This window comes from Helicoverpa armigera, chromosome 14, assembly GCF_030705265.1.
Source record: "Helicoverpa armigera isolate CAAS_96S chromosome 14, ASM3070526v1, whole genome shotgun sequence".
NCBI classification, from domain to species: Eukaryota; Metazoa; Arthropoda; class Insecta; order Lepidoptera; family Noctuidae; genus Helicoverpa; species Helicoverpa armigera.
In genome coordinates, this window is record NC_087133.1 from 8,075,244 (window position 1) to 8,101,810 (window position 26,567).

General features: G+C 36.3%; 1 protein-coding gene across 2 annotated transcripts in view; it reads left to right on the forward strand.

The window, feature by feature from the left end:
• Positions 1–26,567, forward strand: part of LOC110381684 (cadherin-99C) — a 146,339-nt gene that overhangs the window by 44,169 nt on the left and 75,603 nt on the right. For both annotated transcript variants that reach the window (XM_064037795.1, XM_064037794.1), the window contains one exon: positions 13,709–13,758. The gene's annotated coding sequence lies outside the window, so the exon portion shown is untranslated. The remainder of the gene's footprint in view (positions 1–13,708; positions 13,759–26,567) is intronic.

The window sequence follows — 26,567 nt, forward strand, 5'->3', positions numbered from 1 at the left end:
ATGATCCCAATTTAGACATTTTATTGACAGTTCCTGATGTTATGGGCGGGATATAATTATAGTCCCTAAAGACACTATGAACTAATTATGCGTGATATGATAATTGTTCTTAACGACAGCCTTATATTAAATACTATGGTCACTTTCGTCTTATGCAATTGACGCAGTACAATGGCAAATTGCTCTTCTAACGAAAGAGTCCGATACTACAGTTCATTAAGTTTCACAAAGCCAGCTATTGTGTGAGATGGACCAACAGAAGCCATTGGCGCAAGAATGAGACATCTTAATGGATCAACTCGGCACGCATCGCTTTGTCATCGGTATCGAGTACATCTCGCATCGAGTCGAGAAATCGATCACTGCTACACAATCGATTGGTGACGTAAGTTTTTACACTCTAGTTTCGTTAGCGTCACTATTGAATTAACGTGTTACAAATAGTACCGTTAGTGGGTTATTATTGAAAACGATCACGTATTTAATGATATCCATTGACTTGTGGGTTACAATTTGATACTGCTGTCAGAATAGCCACACGACCAGGTAATTTACGAAATAAGCTGTCCTATTGATACCATAAATTGTATTAGTTCCAAAAAGAACATCGAAGTTACAATTTACGGAATTCATTTTTTGCATCAGTTCTCTTGGATTTATTATATCGACCTGTCGTTGAGCCCTTTGTGAATATACCTCTATGGCGTCACTATCAGTAGGCTGATCAATTGTACGTTTCAAATCGAATAAAATATCATAAAAGCGTGACTGAATGGTGTTGTTTTTTGTATAGGGACCGTTCCCGTCACTGTTGTCACCCAAAGACTACAGTTGTTTAGCTGTCACCGTCTGTCCCCGTTTCTTTCACCCATTTGTCACCACTTTTTCATCAGGTAATTCGATTAGCGGTGTTATCATGTTCGTGAGTAAACCGTTTGATTTCCGCTATTCCACGACTCGGGCGAATTCGTGAATTTTCGTGGTACGTGTATGTATTCGATAATAATGGAACCTCAGGAATAATCGAACTGTTCGATGAGCCACATTTTCTTTGTTAAGTATAACTGATAGAAACATTTTAGTTTGAAGTTAGCCTCAATCACTTAACGATTTAGAACGTATTCAATATGATTCAGGGGTTAAGTCTTAACATTTGCATCGCTAATCCCGTTAGACTGCAGGCTTAACAATTCCAATGGCTTCACCGTTTTATAAATTAACATAAATCAAGTCTTTCAGTTGGCACGGCATTCCACGTATACTTCAATTGTTTTTCATTGGATCTTTCTAATTCATCTTAACCATTTCCATGAATCCCGTTTTCAGTATTAATTACGAAGTATTGATATCAATCTACTGGATGTCTAGCAAGCCTTTTTGCTGTTGTAACTGGAAGCTATTAGCGATAGCTTAGTTTTTTACCACAGTTTAACTATCTATTACGACGTTTTCTATGTTGTGGGCGTGTACTGTTTTTATATGAACCTAGTGGTTGCGATAGATTGCCGGGAATTCTTGCAAATAGTTTTCTAAGAAAACATTACTAGTTTCTCTAGGTATGTTCGTTTGCAAATCGTTTTAGATAGTAATATGTAACGGTGAAATAGTATGTGCGTAATGAACCCTTATGGGCAGTTTTAGTATATAAATTACAGTCAGGGGTTTTTATTAAAAAGAATTGAGTGCCTCCGCAAATATTCTTTAAAGCTCCACATTCTTGACAAGAATGATGGCATACTCATACTTGTTTTTCCTCTCACCACATTCGTACGACGTCAACATAAAACAAAACAAAGCCACAATAATCAAACACAAACAAAACTGACCTAATTATTGCTCACAGCGCAATACTGACTGATAGAATCATCTTAACATCTAATCATTTACCTTCCTAGTTCACGAGTACCCCCAGCAGCCCTTCGGCTATGTCCGTCAGGTAGTCGTCAATCATCGTGACTCGTTCGGGATGTCGTGTCGTGATCGCGGCCCACCCAACCCGCGCGCGCGCATAACTGTTACACCGTTGGGTACATGCCGTTCTTAGTTTGAAGAGATGAGACCAGAAGGCCTATTTCTCTTGTATTGTTTACCATAATTCCTTGAAATTTTTTTCCTAAATTTGTAGTTCACCAAAAGAAAATTTTTGAAAATAAATTGCGTGAAGAAGATACATCTCAGTTTCTTACAATATCATGGACATGTCTCTAGAATTTGTAAGTCTGCTGAATCTGATTCTGCTGTTTTAGCTTTGTCTAAAAAAAACTGCATGTTTTACTTAGGCAGTCCTTCCTTGTATTTTATGTATTTACTTCTTGTGGATTCATTTCGTTTCTTATTTGTACTTCTGACTTTATCTTCCTTATCTTACAATCCGTGCCGGAGCTATGAATAATCCTCATCTCCGCTACAGTTTTAATTATCATGGAACTAATTACACATGCATATAGTATTAATTTCAAATTGGAAAAGGAAACTTGCACTGCCCGGTGTTGTTACGGGCTTCAAAGTAATGCAATCTGTATTAAAGGCTTTTTATAGTGTCTTGTCGTTAATGAAGTTCGTGTCTCTAGAGTCTAAAGGAGTATTTTCGCTCAACTTTTAATGGAAAGGCGTATGTAAGTGTACTCACGTGACGATTATGGGATTGGACATTGGACAAGTGACCTACTTATATACCTGTTTTCTTCGTTGACGCTCACAGCCACACTTGCGTGGGAATTGTTGTACTACGCATGCGTGTTAGTGTCAACTGCGGTTTTTAAATCTATCTGTTCTTCACGGTTGATGAAAGGTTCTTAGGGCATGTTAGCAATGTTGACGAGAACTTTGTTGACGTCATTTAAGGTTGGGCGCTTGTTGTTACGTGTCTTTCTGTTTGGTGTTTCTTTGTGAGTGCTTTCTAATGACTTGTTAAGATCTGCGCTGAAAACCCAAAACATAAAACTGCCTACTATGCTATATCTATTTCTTTTTATTACTGTGCACATAAACTATACCTCTAGTACCTAAACGAAAATCCTCATGGCTCACAGCACTATTTGATGAAAAAATTGGCAAAATCAATTCAGTTCATACGTACCTGCTGCTTTTCTATTTTGTAAAAAAACAAGAAGTCTTTACATAGGCATGTAAAGACTTCTTGTTTTTTTCGTCTTCCGAACAAACTTCAGACTCTAATCGTTAATCTAAAGTAAGTCATACTAGTCTAGTATATCTCTCAGTTACAGACGGACAGATTTACACTACTTCATAACAGACCGGTCGCACGACTTCATCGGATTTATTTACGTTGCGAGTGAGAAAGCACACTGACGGATTTGTTGCTAATAAATACATTAGTTTATTACTACATGTTTGTTTCTTAGTTTTGAGTTATAGCCTTGGAAGTTGTAGCGTCTCGTTTTTTGCAACGACAGGAATTTCTTGAGTCACATAACACTTGAGAAGGAGTATATTTTCATCTTCAACTTACATTTAAATCATGTGGATAATTTATAACAGGACTAACTGTATTTTGGATTCGTTAAATCAGACAATTTTGCGGCTTACGTTGTTAGTAGAGGCACATATTGCTTAAATAGCTAGACGTTATCAAAGTATATTACAGCTGTGACATCAATTTCAGCGTATTCAATTGTGTGAGCAACTTGTATGAGTGACGATGTGGGAACAATGAAAAGTTATAATAGAAGTCATAACTGTAAAGAGACCAGATCGCATTCGTTCTTGCATCGCAAAATCTAATATAGGCTAATTGCTCACAATCTCATACTAATTATAATTTACTTTACCTTTATAAACGGTTTCATTTGTTTGATGTTAATGTTTATTAACGTACATAATTATTGCTGCAATTATGTAAAGATTTATGATCGGGATCGTTCAATACTACAAGGTACTAATGAGAACCATCAGGTTGTCATCTGTGAGTGCCAAACTTAGATGCTTATACCCAAGCTAATCTATACAATGTCTTTGACAACACATGCGCTCCTCAAAGAGGGTCAGCAAATCCCAGTGAGGCCTGCTAGAGCCAAAGTTTGCCGAGGCTGCGGGATTGTTTGAAAGAGTTACCACCGCCTTGGTAACAAAGCGCACAAGAAGGGATACATTGAGTTTTAGTCAGTTAGAGTCTATCACTGCCTCGTGATCATATGATGATTTCCCACTAAAAAAGGGTCTTAGCAGAAAAGCGATTTTAAAGGTTGCCTGCCGAATTTCTGGAGTTTCCTATGCATGATAGAAATGCTAACCACATAAAAGTCCGACCTACCTACCAACTAGAGTATGAAACAAACATAAACAAAACAGATGGAATGTGGCCTATTCATTGTCATCATCACCATTCATTAGTATTCATAATACTGTTCATAGGCCAGCTGTTTACAAATAACCTAGTATAATCGTACACATTGTGATTTTATTTTTATATGTAAATGTTTATAGCCATATTGTATTGAGTTCATTCCCCTTCTTAGTAAAACTGTTGTGTTGATGCGAAGTCAGTATTCTAGTCAGGTTTGGATTTACATCTGTTGCTTCGATGACTAATACAACGGTGTTTTTGACACTTGAATCGGTATTTTGCCTTTTAAAGCCTTTTTGATCTTAAGATTGATTTCTTCGGAACTGTTTTTGTATTTTAGATTGTAGTTTATTTTATGTATTGCTGATTTCAATCTCCTTCGGCTTCGACGCGATAGAAGTGCAATTCAAACAATTAATCCTAAAGGAGTGGTTCCTACAATACACTAAGGTTTTCAACTTGCTGCCCTTTTCTGTCCTTCACCATATTTAAAACTACAAGGAAAAGGACAATCATAAAATTCATCAGCATACGCGTCCATATTCCTCTCGCCAATTTTTCCAAACTTGTAGCTGTATAAACCAATTGGATCGCAACAACCTTTCTCCGAATCGTCGGACGAAAAAACAAATGAAGTATTTAATCGTCAACAATGCCCATCATCACACCGTATCGCAATCGATTCGAAATGCAAAAAAAAAATACAAGCGTTCGGAGATGAACTCAGCGCGCTTGGGCTTGCCGTCTCGCTGTGCCATTGACCCACTACAGGTTTTTGTACGTATAACGGACCGACACACTTCATCTTTATTGATTATTGTATGTACAAAACTAATTATTTAAAACTACATACATTTTTCATTTTATTACCGTTGTGTAATGGAGATTTTTACGCTTGTTTAAGTGTTGGTAGTTGTTTTGTCATTTGTCAATTTTGTTGATTGGTTTATGTAAGGTTGACGAACCAAAACATCTCTATTGTTATTGCAGGTTTATCGCTAGTCAATGATTTTTCTTTGGAATACCGAAATTGTAATTTACAGCTATGTATGCAAAAAATAACACATTGTTTCAAATGAACGTTTTCCTATAGAATTTCCGTTTATAATTTTTAATGTTCTCCATAATAAGATGCTGTTTAAGCTAACTAACCTAAATACATAAAGGTTATTCGCACACATGATCCTAGCTAAAGATTCCTTATTCTGATAAAGTTTTAATGATTGGGAAATTATGTAAAGGATACGCACCATGCTAATTATTGCCTATTTTGCATTTGTGTTTTCTTAATAAGTTTCTAAATATCAGATATATGGCTAACATCATTTAGGACACCAGTCGCAATGAGCGCCAACCATATATGAGGCACAACACATTATATTTAATGTTAAATGTTGGCAATAATAATGAAAATGGCATAAAAACTTAACGATGATTATTATTAAACTCCATATTAGTATTTTATTACGCGTCGGTGTGAGTGACAGCCGTTACCAAATCTGTCAATCGATAAATCAGGTGTTTCCTCCTAATGATTGGTTACTTCCTAATATATTGAGTGGAAATTAAATCATTAAACTGTAGATTCCGACGTGTCACTTGCTGTACTATCGTTTCCTATGAAAACGTACACTTGCGTGCAAAAATGATGACATAACTCGAAGGTACATAGAAAATGTTTAAACAGTTTTCTACAGACACACTTAAGTAATAGGGAGATGTAAGCTTAACTTTATGTACTCACAGAGTTAACGCATTCTCGAAGTATTTGCTAAATGCTAAGTAAATTTTCTTCCAGACTGTACCTCTTCACCGTTCAAATGTTTGAATGATAAATGGGAAATTAATTACTGTTTTCCGTTAGTGGTTTAGCCGCTAAGACAGAACCTGTTCAGCTGTATTGCAAATCTGATATAAGTAATGTTAATTGTGAAGATTGGCTTACGTTTCTGGTTTGTACGTAATATGTAAATGATTTAATAGGTGTAATTAAAATCTTATAGGATTGATTATGATTTTGAAATTAGTCTTTAATGAATTTGAATTAACCACAGTAAACTCTGTCAACTGGTACTATAAAATGTGTTATGAGATTATCGTCGTCACAGCCGAAAGACGTCCATTGCTGGACACAGGCCTCCCCCAATCTGGGGAGATTTTCCCATGCTCTCTGCGCTGGGCATGCGTGTTGGTTAGTGCAGTGTAATTATTATAGTCGTGATTGACTATTTGATAATATTCAAAGCTTTACTTTAAAACTTCAGCACTTTCTAGAATAACAATAAATCGAAAATACTCAATTTACAATATTGTAACTGCACATTTTCGCCCTAACTTACAAACCAGACCACCAGACGCGATGCCTTAATAAAATGATTCCATTAACCATCCCACTGTTCATAAAAGCCTGTTAAAGGCAAATTCCAATATGTGTCAAATTACATTTACGTTTTCGAACAACTAAAGTAAAGATATCGTGTTACATTTGTTCTTGTTAAGTATTAATATTCCAATGTATCATGTTACTTATTCAAATGAAGCGGTTTTAGTTGTGTGCATGTTGCCGCTTAGATATGTTAATACTTTAATGGTCTGTAGTTAATTAATATTTATTTCTTTCTCTCGTGTTTTGAGGGCGGAGTTTGATTTGGTAACTGTTGGTTGTGTGTCGTTTATGATTGTTTTAGCTTTTTGTGTTTTTAACTGTTTGACGGGTGTCTTCATATTTTTTTCAGTAGATATAGTTAGTAGTCTTCTTGTGTGGTTTGAATATAATAGAACCTCAATTATTATTTAAAGTTTAATCAAGCAGTCACTGATTGCTCAGATTTTTTCTAGGATCTCATATTCTATTGTTACCAGTCCACATCGTCGAACATAGCCTCCACTGTATTATTCAGTTCATAATTGCTAAATGTCAAGTCAAATGTTTTATACATCAAGTCTTCACATAGCCTTTGTTTCCTAAGTAATTCTCACTTTTGTCGCAATCTGTATACTAAGTGTACCCAGCCAACCAGTTGCGTAGTCGGGAAACCTGACCACGACAATCATGTCTATCACTTGTTCAAACGCCCTATAAACCACCCAATGACATTTTAAAACACACTTTATTAACAAAAGATAACGTCTATTTTTCATTGACATGATAACCTCCGATATTTAATTTGAGTGCAAACGAAATTGCCTGCTATTGCAGAGTAGGAAGGACTAGTTTATGTTGTAGATGACCAGTATTGATAATATAACTCTGTGAGAAAGAGACGCTCTAAAAACCGCGGATTTACTTACAGTTTATAATTGTACAGGAAAAATCGTAGGTATGTAATAACAGTCCACTTTGTGAGGTCGCTGTATGAAAATTAAAACCTTTAGGAATGAGCATTGTTATCGATCATCTAGAAATTTTATACGGGATCGGAATTTTTCTCTTGGGATTTTTTTCCCATTCTCTGGTAATCGCTGTAGCCATGACTGGGAAGAAGCTTTTCGAGATTTTCCCCCGCAAGAATTACAAAACCTTAAACCATAATAGGCCTTTCTAAAACAGAGCAAACTAATATCAGTAGAAAATGAAAAATAGGTTCTTGTTCGCTCCTAACACATTACAAAAGTTGCTTCACTTAATAACTTCGCTGAAAGTGTTACACAAACAGTAGAGAATAAGAACTATACTTCTCATTACACCAAAACAATATCTTTTGTTTCAAGATAAATTGGCGTCCATTTACAAAAAGATTTCATTGCCATTGGGCATAACTATTGAAGGCACTTAGAGCCAATTTCATCATTTTTTCAATCCATATGTAATTACGAGTACTTTTATAAGATGTATGCTCTACATTACAAAGTGTTATTTAAATGGGACGGGGCATCATTGCGAAGCGATTAACACTTTCATCTTCGTAGATAGATGTGTTTCACATTTGTAAACATATATCATTGGTTTGTTCACTTTTGCATAACACCGTCCCGTGACCTCTTAAACGTGTATTTGAAATTGTAATTATTTTTTCAAAGCACAAAAACTGCTACAAGTTTTGAGGATCTTGTTCAATTAATCGCGTCATTAAGCAAACATGAATATTCTTAATTAATACGAGTCAGGCTTATTCGCAATTCAAAATATCCGTAATGAACAACTACTTACGCAAATAAGGTTGAAATTTGAATGAAAATGATGTTATCCAGTTATGAATATGCGTTTGCACATGGCACGAGTGACTTTAAGTTCTTGATAAAAGTCGTCAATTGTAATGAATGGCAGAACACAAATAACGTATAGTGGAAGCTCACAAAAATTAACATTCTTTATGAAAATGGTATTTACAATTTTTATGGTCTTGTTGTAATCGAAAAAGTACCATTTAAAGTGATAATTTTGGAACATAACGATGTAATACCTACTTAATTAACACCTGGACTGACAAGATTTATATTTTAGTTTAATGACTACACATGTTTTCCCAGCATTACCACTAATAACAGAAAAGAAACATCATGAAATTTAATTTATTGACATGGAAAGAAAATGAACCGATGTTGTATATGATTGACATTTTACTGAGAGCTTCTATCAGGAATGTCAAGATGTAATTACTACCGACGTCTAGTTGAATGACACGAGTTCTTTCGACTGTAACATCACTAATTAATTCGCTTGAGTAACCTTTTGGTATGGAATCCGCATCGAGACGTTAGTCAGGCTTCTTTAATCGATTCAGCAGTTTTAACGGGAATCGAGAAACGACGAGGTGAGCAAATTTTAGCTTGCCATTTTAAGGTTAAAAAGATGACTATGCATTAAGCACAAATAAGGATTTAGACTAAACAGAATTTGCAAGCTTTTCTTAAAGTGTGGCGTCCTGATTCGAGAAGATTCCAAGTGTTCGATGAAACACTGTAACACGATTTTCCAGTAAGAACCATTTAACCCTCCCAACACTTAACTAGTACAGTTATGGAAACAACTACGTCACGAACTAGCATCACGTCAACCATTCATCAACGCTAAGTCTAATTTCTTCCTAGAGCTAGTTTTATTAAAGCTACGCACGGAATTATAAAGCGTACTCTCATATTTACGACTTAAAGTACAACTATGTACTGGTGTAATCGTTGCAAGATAATTTTGCAAAGAATGTCAACAATCCAGATGTCTGGCTGCTGAACATTTAAATGTAATGAAACATTTGGTTTACAACGGTACACCCGAACAATTTGATTTGAAGAAATATCAAGTTACACGGATTGAAGTAATCTTGGCGTGGAGATTTGCATATTGAGGGAATTTACTAAACAATGCAATTGTGAAAGCAGGTTTTCAACAATTCTATTAAATTCAACATTGAAGAATATGCTAACCAAATCAATAGTTAACGCCTAAACCATAATTGAGGTTTTCAAGATACCGCAAACCTTATATGCCATGGTGTATAATTTGAGTAAAACTGTTCCCTAAATCCGTCGCAGTATAATTGTTGACAATGTCAAAGTCAAAGTCAAAGTCAAAGTCAAATCATTTATTTCATTTAGGCCTTTACAAGCACTTATGAACGTCAAAATTATAACTAAGTTTGATTCTAGTTGCCCATTCCAAAAGTAGCTTCCTATGGAGAAGAACGGGCAAGAAACTCCATGGTTACTCTTTTTAAAAATAATATAGTATTACAGTTTGTATGTATTGATACATACAGTAAAAGCATGCGAAGATCATGTAGAATCGCAAAGACAAATGAGGATAAAGTGACAATTAAAATGCTACATGGTGTTCACATTTACAAATTGGTTTATATTTTGGTACAAAGTTACAAACAAATAATCAAAAGATGAATACAATTTTATTTGCTGGTGTAGTTTTAATTTGTTAATTAATTAGATATTGTCAGTATGTCCTATGGAGCAGGACCAGCATGTTTCCAAGCATTTTTATCTTGAATGTAATCTTCTAATTTATAATATGCTTGCTTACAAAGTGTGGCTTTTATATGAGTTTTAAACCGCAAGTCATTCAATTCCAGAATGTTGTCTGGTATTTTATTATAACATTTGACACAATATCCCATGAAAGATGTATGTACTTTAGATAATCTAAACTGCGGGATAGCTAATTTATTTTTATTTCTAGTGTTATAATTATGTCTATCACATATTTTATCAAACAAATGTAAGTTTTTCCTAACATACATGATATTTTCATAAATAAATTGGCAAGGTACGGTCATGATATTAATTTTTTTAAACAGTTCCCTAAGAGATTCACGACCACGTAAGTTGTACATAGCTCTGACCGCTCGCTTTTGTAAGATAAATATGCATTCAATGTCAGCAGCTCGTCCCCACAGCAGAATGCCGTACGACATGATGCTGTGGAAGTAACTAAAATATACCAGTCTAGCTGTTTCTACGTCCGCTAGCTGCCTCATCTTTCTAATAGCATAGGCGGCCGAGCTAAGACGACCCGCAAGAGATGTTATGTGGGGTCCCCATTGTAGTTTTTTGTCAAGAGTGATTCCCAGGAAAACTGTCTGATTTATAAATTCTAGTTTTTGACTATTGAGTATTATGTCACATTCACTACTTTTTACATTTGGCAATGAAAATCGAATGCATTTTGTTTTTTTCATTAAGAGCCAAGTTATTTGCGTTGAACCAATTTTGAACCTGGATAATGGAATTGTTTACGTCGTCTAGGTTACGTCTACGTCGATCAATATTAAAAATAAGAGAGGTATCATCGGCAAACAACACCATCCTAGGTTGATTATCAAATAGATAGGGCAAATCATTAATATAAACTAAAAAGAGGAACGGACCTAATATGGAACCTTGTGGTACGCCCATTGCCATCATTGAGCCCAGTGAATTTACGCCGTTTACTTGAACTTTAAGTTGCCGATCGTTTAGATACGATTTTAATAACTGGAGGGATGTATCTTTGATTCCGTAATGCTCTAGCTTCTGCAAAAGCGTTTCGTGATTTACGCAGTCAAACGCTTTTGAGAGATCGCAGAAAATTCCAATCGAGTCTTCAGCTTCCTCCCAAGCCTTAAAGATGTGCTTGATCAAAGTTACACCAGCATCGGTTGTACAGCGACCTTTGGTGAAACCGTATTGTTCGTTATGAAAAATGAAGTTTTTATTGAAATGGCGCAACATTTGTGCAAGCATCAACTTTTCGAATACCTTGCTGAGAACCGGTAAAACAGAAACGGGTCTATAGTTGTTTGATTCTTTGCTATTTCCCGATTTAAATAAAGGTACTACTTTACTGTGTTTCATTAGATCAGGAAACACGCCTTGGTCTACGCTAACATTAAAGATGTAAGCTAAATAGGGTGCAATAGTTTCAATAATTGACCTACACACCTTGACAGACATACCCCAAAGATCTTCTGTTGATTTTATTTTAAGATCTTTAAAGGCCTTAACAACAGCCTCGGGGCTGGTATGTTGAAATTTAAATACTGAACAGCATGGCTTTACATTTGTTTTGAGTAAATCGATAGATACGGCGTTTGAAGAATTTAATGATTTTGTAGTTTCGAAAGGTATTTTGGTGAAGAATGCTTCAAACTCTTGAGCTACTTCAAGGTTACCGTTGATGAGGCCTTTATGAGTTTCTAGGCTAAAATCAGTTTTGCGAACTTTTCGCCTACCTGTTTCGTTATTAATTACTGTCCAAGTTGTTTTTATTTTATCCTTAGAATTTTTTATTTTATTTCTAATATGAATAGATTTAGCCTGTTTACAAACGTTTTTAAATATTTTCGAATATTTTGAGACGTGGTCACGGAAACTTGGATCGGTGCTATAAGGCTTTAAACCATAAAGTTCAAACAGCTTTTGTCTACTTTTACGAATACCAGGAGTTGCCCAGTCACTAAATAAGAACTTGGACTTAATCATTTTAGTTTTAACTGGAAAAGCTAAGTTGAATTGTTTGTTTAATATAGAGAAAAAATCGGCGTAAATATCACTTGAATTTTTAAGATTTAAGCTATGTGCACACAGTTTATCACCTAAAGTTTTGGAGTCACGTAATTGCTATTACGAGCACACGAGACTACCATTATGTGGTAACGCTGCAATATGCAATTATACGTACACGTTTAGGGCGCGAGTAAATTGAAAATATCTTAGAAGAAGAGTGTTGTAATCTTCGTTGAAGAATTTGGTCATGCTCCATAACTGTGCTGTGGGAATTTGTTTTGGGAGTAACCTTTTAAACAAACTAGTTATCTTATAAAAAATAAATTTGGTCTATCAAATATAGTAGTTAGTGAGACCTTTGCTACTTGGTTAAGTATCTAGGAAAATCCTAAGTTTTGAAAACATAAGTCATGTACAAAGTATCCAGATACACTCCATTAAGTATGGATGTTAAAGATCTAACAATGTAAGCAAGTAGTTAGCCTTTCGCATACTTAATTATCATATTACTTAGTCCTATTGAACGTAGCTCAATTCGTTGACATTTAGGTATCTTTTAAGTATCTGTAAACAAGCCTTAATTGTATGCAAGAGTGCAAACATTTTGGTGTAATGCTTCTTTCGTCTGGGCCACTTGCAATTCTTTATGCGAAGAGAGTAGACTCCTTATATCAACCGGCAGATGTATTGCACTGATAGAAGCAACAATACTCGTACTCCGTATTTTATTGTCAGTTCCGATGCAAATCCTGCCTCTATTGCCATCACTTAAGACTGAAAATTGCATAATATTACGTCAACTACCCTTTGAAAATGTAAAAACAAGCTCACGCGTCGACGCCAAAGACGTGATCGGCAAATGAAAGAGACATCCTTACTTTCTGAATATATTTCTTGGAAACAGGACGCGGTTTCTCGACAGTGCAGAAAAAAGCAGTAAAAGTGTTTTAAGATGGCGGTGATTACGTTAAATCTATTGCCGCCATTACTCAGAATAAATAGAATTATTATATTGCCCAGATGGGTTATGAGAGGATGGCAAAAACTTTCCAAGTATGGCATGAAAGGAAGATTGATTTATATTTAGTTAAAAGTCTTCTAATGCGGTGATGTTTATCGCACTAATTTTAGACCCATTTATATAGTGTGGAGTAAGGAGAGATTTTATGGTTAATTCCTTGTTATTGCCACAATAAAACAGTCAGTGGGAAGCATTTCATTGCTGTTTTAAAATCAATGCGTTTTCTGAACTCGCGTTTCCTAAGCTTTGTTTACTTGTTAATGGTTTTCCGTGAAAGATGTTTAAAATAAAATTGCTCTCATTTACTTTGGTATGTTAATGCTACTGATGGCGTATATGATCAGTATTTTTGCTACTCTCTGTTCATGAAATAATCTTACACACATTATTAAGCCTCGCAGTAAGACACAAGAGCTTATTATTAACATACGTTTATTTATTGTTCGCAGATTCAAAGATGGCGGAGCGATTATGAGGTCGTACGGCGAACGACTTTTAGGTGAGTCCAGAATGTAAATGTAATATGCAAAGAAACATGTTTATGCCATAAGCACATAATGGGCCTATTCTGGCTGTTAATCGACAATCTATATGTATAAATGCCCTCTCGGTAAAGTGAAGGGTGTGGCATGAGGAATTGGACTACGACCCACGCTTCTTTAGTGACAAAATAAAGTCATTCAGTTCATTTTGACGAAGCAATGAACTGTTCCTATGATTTAGAATCGCCCTACATTTAGTGTGAAGGCAACAGGTTACCACGATTACTTCACAGCTCACGACGTGATATGTGGCGTGTATGCGATCCTAACTCACGTCAATCGTGAAATTGTGAGTTGTTCTCGTCGTAAATCCTTCGTGTCGATAGGTTCTATTCTACAATTTAGACCGAGACTAGATGAGATTGAGTAACTAGCTCCGTTAAAATGCTCTGAACTTTAATATAACAGGTTGCTCATGTATAATCGAAAGTAATAATCGTTAAACTTGCAGTATCTCAGATTTTACACAGATAAGACAACTTATTTCAGTTGCTACCGTGCTTTGAGCTATATTTTGAGTAATGCTGTGAGTTCAGTAACATTTCAATTCGCTGTAGTAATGCTTTCTTAGTAGCCAGTTCCGACTGGTATTGTGTTTTGAAGTGGAATAAACGTATTGTTGAAGCTGTTTTCAATTTACGAATTTGAATAGTCCGCAGGCTATTGTATATTTAAATAAATTTCGTGCTTTACTTGAATGTCCAATTGAACAAACAGTTCTGATCTGAAAACCTATTGTTTGAAAAGAGATGATCTATATGCTCAGTTTCTCTTAGGTGTCACAATTATTCTTCTGAAATATTGCCTTACCTCATTTCTAGTTTAGTGTTAAAAGTTTGAATGTTTTCACTAATTCATATTCGATATGTGTTTTCTTTTGGCACATAATCCTCTTCAAGATTCCCCACGATCCACCCCTTGTTTACTTTACAAACTAGACTCAGTTTTCCGCACCCATTTTCTTTCAACCACATATTTTGTGCGAGGTGTTACAAATTCTGCCTGCAGGCCAGCTAACAATACAGCATATTTTACCTCTACTATGTGTACTGTATAAGGGCGATTCTCTGTAAGCTCGTTCAGCTCCATACAAATTCTGTCCTGGCAATTTTTTTTTAAATTTGACAAAAAACGTAGTCCTATGCCAAAGAAAATTAACTATTTATTTAGTTAGACAAGGAGGCCCACTGAAATTGTACCTATTTTCCGAGTTATTAGCGATTTTCCAAAAAATCATGACAGGGGACTGTTTGAGGCATCAGGGGACTGTTTTGAATGTGAATAGAAACCCACATTTTATGACTTTTCTATGATCAAAAGCCATATATTTCGGGTTTTTATTACCGCAAGCATGACATAGATCTTGATACGTCGCAACACAGATCTTCCAGCAACTCCTGGTGATTGTTGTAAGTTAATATGTTAGCAGTTTGAAGAGCGCTAAGCTTCATGTCTATGTGGCTGTGAACTATACAAAAACGTGTTTCGCCATTTTGAGCGTTTGGTTTGATAACCCATTTCTTTCAACTGCTTACCAATGACGTCGCCGGCGAAAAAGTCGTGGTGGACCTCGTGGGTAAAGAACCAACTTGTCAATTATGGGGGCGCGGCTTCGATTCCAGATCAGGCAAGTACCAATGCAACTTTTCAACAAAGACTGTGTTTCGGATGGCACGTTAGACTGTAGGTCTCTGCTGTTATTGAACATCCTTGGCAGTCGTTACGGGTAGTCAGAAGCCAGTAAGTCTAACACCAGTCGAACTAAGGGGTACAGGGTTAGGGCACGCCACCATAGTGGGGACCTCTTTGAAGAGTGGCTCGGGAGGAGTCACGGCGCCCTCATTTACCGCATGACGCAGGTCCTCACCGGACACGGTTGTTTTGGGAAATATCGAATAGGTCCTGAGGTGGCGCCCGGGTGTCACCACTGTGCGGACAGTTTCATGGACACGATGGACCTCACAGTCCAGGAGTGCCCTGCATGGGAAGGACACCGCCGGATCCTCGTCCAGGGCGTCCGGCCCTGGTTCATGCCATGGTCCGGGGCGAGAGGAATGGGATGCCGTCGCCTCCTTCTGCGAAGCAGTCATGCTCGAGAAGTAGGCGGCGGAACGACAGAGAGTTCGCATCTCTCATCCCGGCTGGACCAGGTAGTCACCACGGGCGCCGGGTTGCGCGAGACGACTCCCGGCCACCGTAGGCCTGGGTCTGTGGGCGATGAGTTCAGATGATTCATCGTTCCTGCGTCTTTTTAGACAACAGACCCGTGTCGGTGGCGTGCGTAGTTCCACGCGCTCCTCAAGTTGATGTCAGCAACCCTAGCGAGGCCCAGCAGGGCATAGGGCCTCTGGGGCTGCGGGACTGTACGAAAGAGTTACCACGGCCCTGGGACATTAAAGGCCTACGACGGAACACGACGGATTTTTAGTCAGTAAAACTCTGACACTCCCCCACCGCTTCTGACCCGCAGGGAGGGGTCATTTGATGATTTTAGCGTCGTTAAAAAAAGTCGGTTGCACGGGTAACTGAGTTGTGGAGGTCAGATAGGGCAGTCGCTCTTGCCGCTCTGATTCTCTCTTTTTTTGTAATTCCTCTCGGGATAGCTTCTTCTTTTTAGGAGCCATATCACGTGCGTTTGATCAGCCTGTGTAATATAATTCAAGTTCATAAAGGAAAAAAATAATGCGATGCAATGATAGCTTGATTCTTAAATTAATAAAAGAGACTAGCGAATAAATTTACACAAACAATTCATGAAAACTATTAAACCAATACGCAGAATACACAGTCCCCTGTTTTGTTAAACAGTCCCCTGTTGCGTTTTTTGGCAAAGGACTGTTGCCAGAGGACTGTGTATTTCAGTTAGATTTCACAATATTTATGAAACCGATGTCTTATAGTTTTTTAAGAACCTACCGATCAATTAAGGCACAAATAATGTAACAATTAACTATAAATAGAGATAATTTAAGTAATTAAATTACATACAATTATTTACCAGAGGCCTGTGTGTGGTAGCGGCCCAAACGCTTGTTCGCCTCACAAATGACGCTCTAACACTAAACAGAATGGCGTATCGTTACCGCATTTGATAAGTTTGCCAACTTCACAACAATTGCATTTCGTTGCACTAATAAAACGATTGTAAAATATTATAGTTTTTTTTAAATATTGATTTAAATTTTTGGCAGGGGACTGTATTAAAATTCTCAGGACAAAGTTTACAGGAGTTTATTAAAATGAATAAAGTTGTAATGAGTGCTTGTTTTACGAAAATAATATAATTTCATTATTTTTGTTTGTGATATTAACTGCTAAGTGAAAGTAGTTTCATCAAGTTTTTCGGAAATCGCATTTCTAGGTGTGAATGCAGTGAAAGGGACAGCCAGGGGACTGTATTTTTCGAGCTTCTAAAACGTATAGAAAAAAAATTAAAGTAATTATGGTTATAAAAACAGAGGGCCCGTGAAGCTTCGGGGTTAAAGTTTCATAAAATGTGATTTTTTAAATAAGAATTAAACTATTTATTGAAAAAATCGGTCCGGACAGCCGATTACGAGCTTACAGAGAATCGCCCATAAATTGGTTACGCCAGTTGCCTTACATCCACTGAATAAGTAAGCGTCAATGTATTACGGAATGCTCAAATGACGCCTATTTGGTCGTAATCTTACTCATGGCGGAAGAATTCGTTTTATTCTGTTGGCGGTGTATTGTTTCGTCTGGTTGCAGTTTTACAAGTGTGGGAATGTGATAATGCTTATTGTGATCGTAATTTAAGCGTGTCAAGTTCATTATGTGTTGGTATTGCGTTATTGCTAAACTTTTTTAACATTTTATGCTTTTAGTACCCATGTAACCTTGAAAGCTTGATTTGCTTATGAATAAAATAGAGAAATGTCGATGTATTTCTGTTCCTAGTTTTTATTACTAACGTTATTCGCCTCCGTCTGAGTGAAGACGGTGCTTCTCAAAGGTATCTTCGGATGAACATTCAAACTTCCCACAATGACGACATAAAACCTCATTCGTCGTTAAACGGCATCAAGTGGAGAAACGTGCCAAATTCAAATATTGAAGAACAACTTCAATATACCAATAAAACCACATAAAGCATAATCATAAAAGCATAAACATGATTTTATAGCGAACATATAAAACGAATTCCCTAAAACATCACGATAGCATACAATTAAAAGCTCCCATCACAATGCCATTAATGAACGGGTTCCGTTACTTTACAAGAAATTCCCAAAGAAAACTACTAAGACTTGGGTCAAAGGTCACAGAAGTTTACAACATACGAACATACATGTTCGTGATATGGGTTTGCTTAATTCAATGTAATCAACGTTGTAAAACGTGAGGGGAATAAACGATAGATTTTGTATTGAGATGGCGTATTATGATGTCACTGCAGTCGCGAATTTGTGAGCATTCCGAGATTAGTCTAGACTGCCACATTTTTTGGACATAACTCACCAAGTTCGCGAACACACTCTGGCTTGAATTCAATTATTGTCAACTGGATGTATTAGTATAGTAATGAGAATCCCTCACGCGCACACATAATATGATTTTTTTATTTAGGTCACATAATAAAATACCTGATTTAAAATTACTTGACAACAACTAGCTTAATTCATATTGAAACGAATGTACCATTTCAAAACTGCTTTCAAAACTTCTGTTGCCCTTGAGCGCCGAAATAAATATTTTCAGGCTTATTGTTCAACTGAGACAGAGAACTCGTTCAGACTATACCTACGCATGAGCAATACCACTCTCTATGCCGTAAAGGCAACGCCTAACTTCTATTACCGCTACATTATCAGCTCTTAATTTTCGCTCGCCTTCTAAATCGACTCATTGAATACCAAATGGCAGTAGACCACACGTACTTCTGCACGCTACTCCGAAATCGCATTAAGTAAATCTTTCACAGGAACACGGACCTTTAAAGCTAATAAGGTCTTTACAATGGCGGTACGGGCTTTTCAAACTCTCGACTTTCGAAATATATGGATCGAATTTACGCGCGTTAACGATAAATTTAAAGGTAATAAGGTTGCAGTATTAGTGACCTATGTAGCTTTACGTGCGCAACGAATGCCATTTAGAACGCTGCACGGAAATTATTTGCGTATGATTTCATCCATGTACTATTTCTTAAATCCACCTCATTCTCATGCTACGCATAAATATATTCAGAAGAATTATCTAAACATCTTTTGACATCACCTTTTTATTACCTCCTTCCATAGTTTTAGACCACCCTAAAGCCATGGACACGAACCTTTACTTTTACTTGAACTCCCACATCAATATTAAATACGGAAGCACTCATTATGCGCTTCTAAGTAAACTCCAACCGTTAACGCTAGCAATACGTATCCGTTTGTTTCTACTTCAAGTTCTTGCCATAACGGTACGGGGCTGGCGCCCTCGTTTCGAAGTGATAATGCTTCTGAAACAGATACCTGATTGGCCCAAGGAGCAAAGGGATTTATAATTGGAAAGATAAATTGCATAGCGAAAATTGATCGTGCAAACTAATAATAAAATTGTTATTAATGCAACTGTAATACTATCGATTGCGAATTCGTAATTGAATTCCGAAGAATTTATTGAATGTGTTAGGAAATCTGCTGCATTAGAAAAAAATATGTAATGTAAGAAAGTGCTTGAACTTGAGCAGACACAATTTGACAATTCAATTCAATTTCAGCGGATTCCTTTTCACTCTCGTGAATTATTTGGATTGCTAAAATCAATAACTATTGCATCAAAAGTTGTAGAGTTTTTATAACTATCAAGGTCAGGATTCTGATAAAGAAACGAGTGCACTGAAACTGGTCTAAAATTAGATTGGCAATAACAATGGCGGCACACTTTTTCGTCAAGCTTCAAGCATTGTCAATCCAACTTAAATGTTCGCTTAGTTACGCATTTGAAGATATGTTTACTGCTTCTTACCGCTGTTTTGTCTTGAAATTCTCATTCCCAGGGTTCATTACAATATTCTAATCTAATGGATTTACAGTGTACATATGCGGTATATTGTCAGTGAATGTGTCCGTTTTGTAATTCACATACGTATCTCTCGTCTCATTTAAATCTTCAGGTTCTGTTGTAACGGTTCCTTTATCCTTTTATCCATCTGTATTTGTTTCCCAGACATTCATAAGATTGCCCTTATTTGCCCTGCTATTAAGAGTCTAATGAATATGTATCTGTAACTAGCCATTTTCCCTTGTGCGGCTCGATATTTTCCAGCCCTATCGATATGCAGTTTATTGGTACCGTTTTAGAAGTTAGCAAGCCTTGATACGCATTATTTCATTATGAAACTTGGTCTCCGATTGCATTCCAATTGTCGCCTTTCCCAATTAGTGTAGGACCGCACTTGAATTTTTATTATTTCCTAAATTGGCTTCAAAATATGTTGTTTCTCAAGAGATGAGCGCAACATTACCGTTTATATTGCGTAGACTCTGCTACGTTACGTCAGATAAAAATCGTGAATCATTATCATCATGAAATAATGGTGTTATTATATGACCATTATAAATTATCAGTATGTGGTCCGTAAGTGTTTGTCAACCTACATTCTTGTATACATTTCTAAAACAAGTTTCAAATTAGTGGCCAATGCTTATTCTGTCAGAACTTTTATGACTTCTTTAGGCACAGTTTTATTGTTTTAAAATATGTTGCTATAAAGATGGTCGGATGTACTACCGTTACCGCATTGATTCTCGCCATTAAAGTCTCCCTGGCTTGAGTACCAGTTTCTAATTGAGTCAGCTTGATAGCTTTTTCCAAATCAGTTTTTATTATTTGACTCTTGTGTTATTTTATGATCATCTTTTTTTTCAAACATAACTTAATCGATCTCAGTGGCGTGCACTTGGAGAGGCATATGTTCAGCAGTGGACTGCGATAGGCTGATGATGATGATGATGACGATGATGATGATAACTTACGCTACAATATAATATCTTATGCTTACAGAAGACACTGTTTATTGGGTACTCTCACTTAACAATAATAAATGATTTGTCACTGCCATCTCCATTATCCATTCCATCTTGATATGTTCACTTATCCAACTTCAAGATACCAAAACAATGGAGAATGGTATTCATTGCCCGTCTCCAAATATTTACCTAAACAATCAATTTAAACTTCAACTTTCCCTGTATTGTCACTGTTGGCTACACCCACTTAAAATATAATAATTCTTGAATGTTAAGTTTCACATTGCAAACAAATATCATCTGCATCATATATTTTATTTGTAGGCAGATAATTATAAAGCTGGATTCACAATTAACAAGAAAATCGAGATTAATGATAGCAATTAAAGTAGGTGTCATTGCGCAAGAGTTGGACCATACTGTGCATAAAATTTGCGTCTTCGATGCTATAATTGCATAATCTCTGAAGCGATTGAGCATGTACCTATTTAACAAACTTTCACTAGACTGGTTAATTTGACGTGATTTCAGATCCTGGATCTAATCTTTAAAGCAAGTATTCAGTAATGATACCAATTTATGAAACGGTCGCTTGCTCACTTGCATAAAAACCAAGAAACAGATCATAACCATTCATGTAACATTTTTCATGTAAGATCTTACAGGAGTTCATTGTTATGATAATTTGATTTCAGATTAGGTAAGGAGTATCAGATACCATTAGACTTTCTAGTTATTGCAATTATAAACAATGATAACGATCTCTAGCTCCGACGACTATTGTAATAACCCACTTGACTCCTACGATTTGTGGAGTGCTTTAAGTAGACGATAATTTATTTTTCTTCTTACATTCAATAAGGGACACAATAATGATGACATGTGCATGTCATAATTAATTTTAATTTTCTCATATTTCATGTTCATATTCATTCGAGTACTTGAGATTCTGAGACTTGCGTTTAAAATAACATGACTCACATTCACAACCTTTAAATGTAGGTTCGTCATTATTATAATTGATGTCTGCGAACTGGTTGTACTCTGGCCCAAATTTGGCGCAACCTGTTCTCGTCTCCGCACAAACTTCACCGCTACTTGGGCCAGCGCCATTTTTGGTACTTACACGTGTTGCATCTTTTGAATTATGAATGGGGTTTTTCTTTAGTACAAGTTTGATGAAGGAGATATTGATACGTGGTTTGAATTTATGTTGTTTACCGTTCTTCTTGGCGTTGAAATTGTTACAAGTGTTAATTGTTTTTATTGAATCGTCGTACGGTGTACCTGTCATTGTTTGTTGATTGTTGTTGCGACACCCACTGAATCAACGGACGCGTGATAAAATTGTTAATTTCTCCGGGATTGTTGATAAACATTGAATTCATATCCGTATTGTAATTGTCGACACGCATGGGAATTTTCAAAGCTATGTGCAATTTGATGAATAAATTATCTTAGACTATTATTATAAATCACTTGCTATTCGAATCTTCCCACAGATTAATCAGTGGTTCCTCCAGTCGGGTCATCTCTATCCGCTTGCTACTCAACAAAGTAAATATCTCTATCAACTCGATGCGCTGCATAGATTGCACCGCAATCGCCTATCGCCGATATACCGACCCTAAATTCCGATCGTGGCGATTCTCGATAAGCGATACGTAAACGTTCTCGATTGTCTGGTACCGTTCTAGGGGACTATCGTTAAATTATCGCTCACGTTTCGCTACTGACGGCGCCCTAGTATTACGGTATTGGTTGGAATACTCATAGCTATAGTTTCAACGGCAACCGACAGTGACACGGGCGCGAATGTTATGTATTGTGACGTTCCTGACTCATACACCGTGTTCGTGTCTTTATAACCTTTGCTATGGGCGAGGCGAGCACAATCCGAGGTGGATCAAGCTATGTGACTTGACTATCAGTTAAGTTTAACTAGATCTAAGTGCGATAACATTTCTAGCCCCTCGCTTACATTTCATCCTTTATGCTTACTTAGAGACCGAGTCTTCAACTGGGGAATTATCAAATTACTTGCTTGTCTCTGAGGATTTCTACGCGGAACCTAGTAAAAACACTTAAGACACTTGAGCCGGGAATAAAGTCAAAGACCTCAACCGCAGTATGACAAATGGAATGGTCCAACGAGGCAGTCATTAATAAATTATATCGCCCGATCATAGTCATTATTATTCGTTTATAGATTCGGTGCAACAGTGTGATTTTAATCGTGTAGTTTATGTACATATATTTATTACAAAAATTATAATCTTCATGTAGCTCGGAGAATTAATAGATACTCACATACATCATTATGTTGCTCATCCTATAATTAAAATGTAGCAACATCCAAATAAAAGAGTTCCAGTCTCATTCAGGGACCACACAGATCGGTTTTACTTTCTACCAATCCTTTCAATACATCTATTTACTTTCGTTCCGTTGCACACAAATATCGACAGTCAAAAAAGGAGATCATTTGTAAAACGACTTTCGCTGGCGACTTCAATTGCGTTGATTTATTATCTGGTTGACTTTCAATGTGTGTACATTGCTGGTCAATTAAGGGCTATACTCCGATTCATACGGTATGCATGCACTTTTCAATTTCCTCATTTATCATTAGAGAAGTTTTCATTCAGCTGTTTATCTCTAGAGATTGGCGATCAGTCCTTTTACTTCCTTGCGGCTCATTTAAATTAAATCTACAACTTGGATGTCGAAATTCCAAATGTTCATAGGGACCGCAGGATATTGAACCAGCAGAAGAATAGCCAGAATACTTTTTTTTTTCAAGTCAGCTCAAAAATATACCTAATATTTAAAACAGAAGTTATTTTACAAATGTAACTAAGTACGTATGTTGGTATCACGTTGCTGACAACGATATCCCCCTAAAATCTTTGTCAATGGGGAAAGCAAACATGCATGGGGTAACACATGGTGTAAATTATAAAATTACGTTATTTCAAACAGTTTTAACCAAAGCCATTTAAATGCCCGCTGCGATCTTCACGGTTACGCAACACCGATATAAATGGTCTTATATTTCTATCTTTAATTACTAGGAAGAGAGCTACTCGTAAAGTAATCCTAGTCCGTCTCGATTTTAATTGATTGCAAATATATTGTATGCAATAGTTTTATCTTTAACGATACAAAGCTAAATATAAACTCTCAGTTTCGAATTAAATTACCTGTAATTCTATTGACATTAATTAAGCGGAATGAAGTCATTGAATTTTACTTTATGTCCGAATTATGTAAACTAATGTAAGGTATCGAATGTATGCGTTGTGTAACAGTGGTAGTTACACCTTTTCGTTAATAAATCGTCATCACTAATGGGTTTCTGATGTTACGCGTCGGTGTAACACGAGGTCTCTTTATTACTCGAATAACAATGTTTGTAGTTTTCAGTTGTGGGCGGGCACGCTAAAATTGGCCGGTCTTGTGTTACTGTAAAAGTTTGAATTGTGGGCAATGATTGGCTATGATATTTTATTGTTTGTGATTGGATACACAATTAAGTGCTATTTATGAGGATTCTGTGGCCCTATCAAGCCAGTATTGATTGTTGTTTTAAATTACGATAAAATATTTATATGCTGTGCAAGGGACCTAGAATCGCTCTAAAAAAGTTAAGAACTACCTACGTAGATTAGGAAAAAATCCTCAATACTACATACATATGCAAAGCTTACTTACATCTTAGTAACTTGGCTGAAACTTCCAAGATCCGCGAACATTCAAGCATGCCAGCAACAAATACACCGTTGCTTTTATTGACGTCACGATGGTTCCGTACTAAAGGAATTTTATTATGTGGGCGAGGCAATTTGTTCGATGGTTTGCCAGATTGAAAATTGTTTGAATTAATCATTGTGATTACAAGCGACGTGGTCAGGTGGTCTACAACACTGGCGGGTATTTTGTGTAACCGAGGAGGGCTATTCGGTAACCAGACATTAAACTGTGAGTTGAAAGGCTGATCATTATACTTGTTCTAGACTAGACTTCTTTTAAATCGGGAATGAGGTTTCGCTTCAAGATTTTTCGAAATCATTTTTTTTTTGTATTTTTTGTAAGGCAGTAAGTAATCATAGTTTTGATTTTTTAAGTCAGCTTCTTATAAATATAAACATGAACCGCAAAACGAGGGTCTCTATCTTATGCGTAAATCATACTGTAAACTTAAATCAATAAACCTGACGTGAGATGCAGGCAGATGTCAATCTCTCCAGTGCAGCGCATGAGTCAATATGTCAATGTGTGTTCGAAGTAGCCGTGCAACTTCTATAGCATCTAACTGTTTAATGATTCAGGTTAATGTACAATCAAACACAAGCCTGTCCGGCTTAAGTCATACATAGACAAGCTTACAAAGTAACAGTTTCTTATATGTACCTACATTGTACATACATTGTCAACAGTCTGAGTAACAACACTACCTGACCCACTTGTACCGACGTATTTATACATCTCGATAATTACATAGATCTATCGAAACGCTTACAAAATTAACAATTCAATTGTGTTTCAACAGTCCAATACCAATAAAAAGTTATTGCACTAGATATTGTGGCGGATTAAAAAGAACTCGATACTCGATTAAATTCCATTTCGAATCGAGTCGGTATCGATTAATTTGGAATTGGTTGCGATGCAGTTTGGCGAGTTGCGATTCGGATAGACACTCGAATAGAATATAATAATCTTTTTTTTTAGATTGTGTAATAGAAAAATGGAATTATGTCATTGTCGTTTTGTTCGCGAATTCAATCAATTACGGGGTGTAATCAGTGGAAAACAATTGCTTTTTCGGTGATTATTGTTATATTTTTATTTCTTGTTATTTATTATGCAACTATTTTTTCAGCCAGAAACGCAGTTTTCTTGTTTTATCTTGATTTTTTATAATTTTTTAAGTGCCTAATTACTTTAGGTGTTATGCATGAATAGTTCGATTTCTATTTTATGGCGAAGACTTTAGTCTCCAACTAATAATGGTAATAAATGTTTGAATCAAAATGCATCCATAAATTCAAATCTACGATTTATTCATGAGTGTAATAAAACCATGAATAAAATTTTACTGACATATTTATGCGTAGAAGCTCAATAAAGGCGCATTTGCAATTTGTTGTAGATAAAACCAGCTTCATCACATGGTTTCGAACGCATTCTGTAAGCATTCATCGGTCACTCGGATAAAAATATCGCCTAACCTAACCTAACGCCAGGATAAGGAGGAAATAAATGAACTATTTAACACTGAACTAATATTTCTAATCTTACTGATATATGTACTGTATATACTGATACTTTATGAGATTAAATAAGTAGTTTAACTTTATAATACATATTAGCAACTTGACGAAAATATTATGTAAAGAACGACTCATCGACTTAAATATTTAAAACCATTTAAGTACCCATATAACTCTATTATTTGAATCATAATCTTCCAATAATTCCTCAAATGTTGGCCAATCGTGATTAGAAAGGGTTTAAATTCTTACTTTATATGCTTAGCACATAGTATTACACGGTGTGAAGGAGACGATTTTGTCACGAAGCCACTATCAAATCATAGTCATGAGTCGTAAAGTGTGAGTAGGTGAGTAGGTCAGACATCTTCAGTGTTGCGATGTGGGAATAGGCCTTGCTTGCTGGTATAAAGTAGGTACATGTATAAAATACCTATATTTAAGTGTGAAAGATGAATTGCATTCTTACTTTTATTATAAATGGAAAAGTAACTCTATCCCTCTGTCCAG